The 6,000-nt window shown below is 36.2% G+C and overlaps 1 protein-coding gene across 1 annotated transcript in view; it reads right to left on the reverse strand.

The window, feature by feature from the left end:
* The window catches only part of atl (atlastin GTPase), a 93,443-nt gene extending 92,187 nt beyond the window's left edge, over positions 1-1,256 (reverse strand). The window contains exon 1 of the mRNA XM_067761178.1: positions 1,118-1,256. The gene's annotated coding sequence lies outside the window, so the exon portion shown is untranslated. The remainder of the gene's footprint in view (positions 1-1,117) is intronic.
* Positions 1,257-6,000: the final 4,744 nt, after the last annotated feature.

A 6,000-nucleotide genomic window follows, 5' to 3' on the forward strand; every position in this document is an offset into this window, starting at 1 on the left:
AGGCGAAATTGCACAACAAAATGAAGCGCCGTCAAAAGCGTAACAAATAAACTCTGTTGAATTGCTTCAACCCTGGGTATCCAATAGATAACTGTTTGATGATCTTCTTAATAATGGGGTTGCTTTGTAAGTAATATGATGAGATGAGATTCGCCGTGACACCTAGTGGGTCAATGTGGCGAATGATGTTATTGTTCTAGTGAACATCATGAACATTGCCCTTTGATCAAGAAAAATATAAGGTGGCCTCAGCCTTATAAGCCGGTAAAAGATTTTCTGCAGAAGAGCAAAGGGTGTAACACTATTACAGGTACAGCTCTTACTTATCCAGAATAAACTTTGTCCCACATGCAACCAGCATGATATTTGTTATGTGGAACCGCCAAGTTTAGCAGCAATATCCATATGTGCAAACGGCCAGTTTTTTTGAGCTTCCGTTTGGTTATTTCGATGACATTTCGTGACCGTTCACGTATCGGTCTTACTTTCGAAGAGTGTTTCATAGCAATCATTGCTTTTTCAGCAGCATGATGTTGTAAGCACGTGCAACTAAATTTGTTTCCGTATCTTAAACTACATTACTCGATACACAAATGGCACGTCAACTATCTAAACCAAATGGGCAAATTTGATTTAATTGGAAAAATTGAAAAACAAATACATAAGCTAAAAAATTTCGGATAAAATGGTGATTAGGAAACTTGCTGCAACATTTCTTGAACTAGATTTGGTGTATCGGAATGTCCATCGCCAACCTTACAATAATGTTAAATCATGGATATAGGTATGGAAAATCACAGCAATTTCGGGAATTTGTTTGTAAAGTGAATTTAGTTATTTCTCTAGTCTGCCTGAAGTAGTGATGCTGTGCTGTATTATCAATAAAACGCATTTTGTTGCCCTAACCGCCACGATGATCTTTGACCATACACCATTTTTAATCAAAAACATATTTTCTATGTATTAAAGATTTTTTCAGTTTAAAATTGAACTTGAACATTACTCAGGAACAGTTCCCCAGGTAGAGGTACACTGGATATTCTAATAATTACGAAAATTTGTATACACACAGAATACCATCAAATTTATTTTATTAATATAAGCATTCTCCACTTACTCTGTATAGCGTAATTGAGACTTTTTAAACGCCTTCAAATGCTTGAATCTAGCTTTTTATTTGTAAAAGAAATTTTTCCTCCAAAAGTGTCGGTATTTGCTAAAATTTATAATTTTTCTCAGATAACAGAGAATTATACCTTTTTATTTGACAATTGACACCTTTTCACACCATTTCAATTGTTTTTGTTGCACACTTACGCATGAATCGTGCGAAAGACCGAGATGACACGACTGTATAGAACACACGTCAGTTTGACGACGCAGGGTTGCTGAGTTTAATGTATAAATGTCAAATAGAGTGTACTAAAATTAAGGGCGTCGTACATGCATCAAATCTTTCATTCATTTTTATTGTCGGTCATCAAAATGGTGCATAATTATAATCCGTGTTTTTTTTACACGTATATACGTCTATGTTTGCGGATAAAAAACGCTTATCCTCAGAAAATGTTTAGGAGATCCATCTAGCGGCAGTGGTTAAATAACTTGCTACAGAGCATGTTGTACCAAAAGCGGAGACACCTCTGTTGACCACCATAGTGTATAACCTATAGCTGAATCGGTTGCGGTGAATAATGGACACCCACCATTTGTAGAGGTAGACACCGATATCGTTTGCATATGAGTATAATGCCTATTGAAATTTAGGATTACTAATTTTCTGCGCAGCAATTTCAGAAGTGGAGATAAAGTTTAACGCTTAGCAGTCCATATAAATTTTAAGCGTATATGTATATAGATGTAAAAAAACACAGCTAGAGTCAACAATAAATTGGCGCATAGTCATAGTAAAAATAAAATAATGTGGCAAATGTTGACATCACTAGGCTAGCTAACAATTACGCAACAACACGAACACAAAGCAGCCACTCTTATGTACAAGGCAACGAAGAGATACCTCACACACACAGATGTAGTCATCAGCCGAAGTTGTTACTTACGCATATATGTAGCTTAATTACCAAGCAGGAGATACAGCAGTTCTAGAAGGCGAAACGTCTAGACCTTAGTAGAAATATGCGGACGAAGCAACAGAGAGTATAAAATCAGCGCAAGCTGAGGAATGAATATTCAGTTTTGACTTAAACACGCTATTGGTTGTGAAGTATAATTGTGAAGTACTACTCCCAAAGTAAGCTAAATAAAGAACAGTTTGCAATACAGACTATTGGAGTTATTTTTTCGACAGTTCAGCGATTCGAATATTAGCCGAAGGTTTCAAATAAGCGGAATCTCCCAAAATTCGTTACAATAGGTTTTATAATTATTTGCAACCTTCTACTAACGTTCGAATGACTAAACTGTTGAATAAATAACTCCAATATTTAATGATGCAAAATGGTCTTTATTAAAGTACTTCACAATAACACTTCTACTGCTCGACAGATAGCGTGCTCAAATCAAACTGATACTGATTCTCAGCTTTACCTTATTTTATACTCTGTGATTTCCTCGTTCGCGTACTTCTAGGCGTTTCTAGAATTTAACTTAGTTACCAGCTATAACTACAGATGCGCGTGTATATGTAAGTGATACTTGCACAAATTATTGCCTACTTTTGTGATCCTCTCAGATCAGATATATGCATGTGTTTGTGCGTTTTCTCTCCGCTGCGTGTCCGTACATATGTGTAGATATAATGACTGATTCGTTTATGTAGATACAAGTGCCTGCTTGCTTTATTGTTGTTGTGGCTTTATTTACTTAGTATCAGATTAGGGATGTGAGTATCACTTAGTGTCACTAATATTCGTCCCGATCAGAGAAATTTCCCGATCTAAACGCCACCAGCCTTTCCAGATGAACCACTTTCATATTGGTTCGTGGTTTACCAATGGCTTTTATGCGGTAAACTACATCGTTGATCCGTTTTACAACTTTGTATGGGACTTACCAGTTACACTGCAATTTCGGGGACAAACCTTTTTTCCGTTGTGGGTTGTATAACAGCACAAAATCTCCTTCCTAAAAACCTTCCGAATTAATTGCTTTATCGTATCTGGCTTTCACCTTGTCACTCATAATCTTTGTTCGTTGCCTTATCAGATCGAGTACTTCTCTGAGCTCTTTTTCAAAAACACCAGTGGATTTCTTGACATTCCTCTCCGCATCGGCATCTATCCCAAACTTCAAATCAGCTGGCAGTCGAAGGTCATGGCCAAAAATTACTTTTGCAGGGGTTTGGCCCGTTGTCTCATGCACTGCTGATCGGTAAGCCATCAAGAATAATGGTATTCGGGTATCCCTTATGTTACTTGTCCACTACTTTCCTTAAGTGCTCCTCCAATGTTCTATTGAATCGTTCCACCATACCATCAGACTGAGGATGCAATGCAGTTGTCCGTGTTTTTCGAATGCCCAATGATTTACACATTTCCTGGAATACAGCTGATGCGAAATTCTTGCCTTGGTCAGAATGTTACTCCATTGGTACACCATACCTTGCAACCCAATTGTTTATAAACATTTCTGCTACTGTTTCCGCTTGTTGATTTGGGATTGGGTATCCTCTGGTCATTTACTGAAATAATCCTTAACCACCAGTACATATTTGTTTCCGCAGTTGCTAGTAGGAAATGGATCTGCGACATCCATAGCGATCCTTTCAAATGGCGCAACTGAGTTATATCGCTTCATCTGCCCATGACCTCGGGTTTTGGGCCCTTTCGCTCTGCTGCAAACCTTGCAGTTCGCAATCCACTCAGTGACCGACTGACGGCAACCATCCCAATAGAATCTCGGTTTAATCTTCTTGAGCGTCTTCGTGAGCTTGGACCATTATGCAGCTCGCTGAGCACGTCAGGAATACTCTTTCTGGGAACAACAATCAGTTTCTTCTTGCATTGACCATCATCACTCTTCCATACTCGATGCAAGCAACCGGATATCAATTCTAAACTATTCCACTGTGCCCAATATGACTTCGCAATGGGATTCTCTGCTGACATATCCTCTCTATTTGGTCTTTCGTTTCGTTCGAGCCCTTGCAAGTTAATGATCATTGTTGGTTTCTTGGCTATATTAAAGAAATAGGCACCTACTGTAACTGTTCTTACTCATTAAATTGTAAATCAGTTTGCAATGAATTTTTCTATTGTATGTTTTGAAAGACTTGAATTGAATTTAAGCTCGATCGTGTAAGATCGTTTAATAAAAAAAAACTTTTTATTTTAAAATTTAATCTATTTTATTTGGCGCCCAACGTGGGGCTGCCATAAATTTAAGCCAATATAAAAGGATCATAGATCATTGGCGAGCTGGCAGCTAAACACCTCAATAAACGATTCCCGTAAGGAAGAGGAACTTTAAAGTTACCAACTAAAGCTTAATTCTTCAGTCAACAATTCCTATACGGAAAAAGAATTTTTAACTCATCAACTAAAGCTAATCAGCTCAACAAAGGAATCTCATAAGGATGAGGAATTTTTTCAACATACATACCAACAATTTTCAAATTTGATAATTACATCGAAAATATAAAAATTTTCAACAATCAAAAAAACATCAATCCAAACGTTATTTGTCTTCATCTTTCAAAAATTAAAATTTATTAACAAAAAGAAACTTCACATTAATTTACATCATCTGGTTTAAAAAATTGTATTTATTTAGAAAAAAAATTATCAACAATCAGTATAACCAGTAATAAAGAAGACATCAAATTTTTATATTCAAATTTTCCATTTATCAACATTTGACGAATCATATCTTCAGCAATTAAATCACTAACAAAAAGCGTCAAATTCTTAACATTCTTCAATCAACGTTTGGCTTTAAAAATCAGAAAATTTTGATATAGAGGGTTAAAATAATTCAACGTCCTAAATATGTTTCAAAAAATGTAAGGCGCGATAACTTCCGAAGAGATCTAAGGCCGAGCTTCTCTTCCAATTTGCGTCGTGCTGCTCTTGATTTTCCCTACAAATTGGCCGGACGGGACCTACATGCTTTATGCCGACTCCGAACGGCATCTGCAAGGAAGATGAGTTTTCACTGAGAGCTTTTCATGGCAGAAATACACCCGGAGCGCTTGCCAAACACTGCCGAGGGGCGACCCCGCTTAGAAAAATTTTCTTCTAATTTAAAAACCTTATTTCTAAAATACGGTGGCCGCCAAATATGTTTCATTGATCAAAATATTTTAAAGATCGTTAAGAATCATACTTTCCAAGTACATCCAAATTTATTAGTTAGTAAAAAGCAGCAAACTGTAAGTAATCAAAATTGATTGATTTTTTTTTAAATTTAATATAAATCTGCGAAAGATTGCAAGTGAATTTGTTGCGTAAATTTTTGGAAGTATTTGTCTGTGATCCATTTTAATAATCTTTTGTCGGATTATATTTATAACAAATCTTATCTTAAAGTTGATAAAATGAGTGTCTCTAGAGAATAGGTTTTGGAAATTATTCAGTCAAGTTATGAGAGAAATAGGCAGGAGTTCGCTGCACAATTAGAAGCAAGCGATCAAGCTAGAAGAGAATTAGAAATTCAAGTAAATAGTTTAACGTCTGCTTTAGGTCGTTTAGAACTTTCAAATTTTTAATGTTATTTACCCGTTGCGATAGACTCTGGAAATTGTAGTATGGATTTAATAAAGTCCTTGCCAGAGTTTAATGGTGATCCTTCCTCTTATCCAGCATGGCAGACTTCTTCAAATTTTGGTATAAAATACTACAATGAGGGTTCTGAAAAATATTACCTTGCCATGGGTATTCTAAGAAACAAAATTACAGGCTCTGCAAATTCGACCCTTTCTTCCTTTAACACTGTTTTAAATTTTAAAGCAATTATTGCCAGGCTTGATCAGACTTATGCTTCTAAACGTCCAATTTACGTGTTAGAAAATGAGTTGAATATTCTTAGGCAAGGTGATTTACA

This window comes from Eurosta solidaginis, chromosome 1, assembly GCF_040869045.1.
Source record: "Eurosta solidaginis isolate ZX-2024a chromosome 1, ASM4086904v1, whole genome shotgun sequence".
NCBI classification, from domain to species: Eukaryota; Metazoa; Arthropoda; class Insecta; order Diptera; family Tephritidae; genus Eurosta; species Eurosta solidaginis.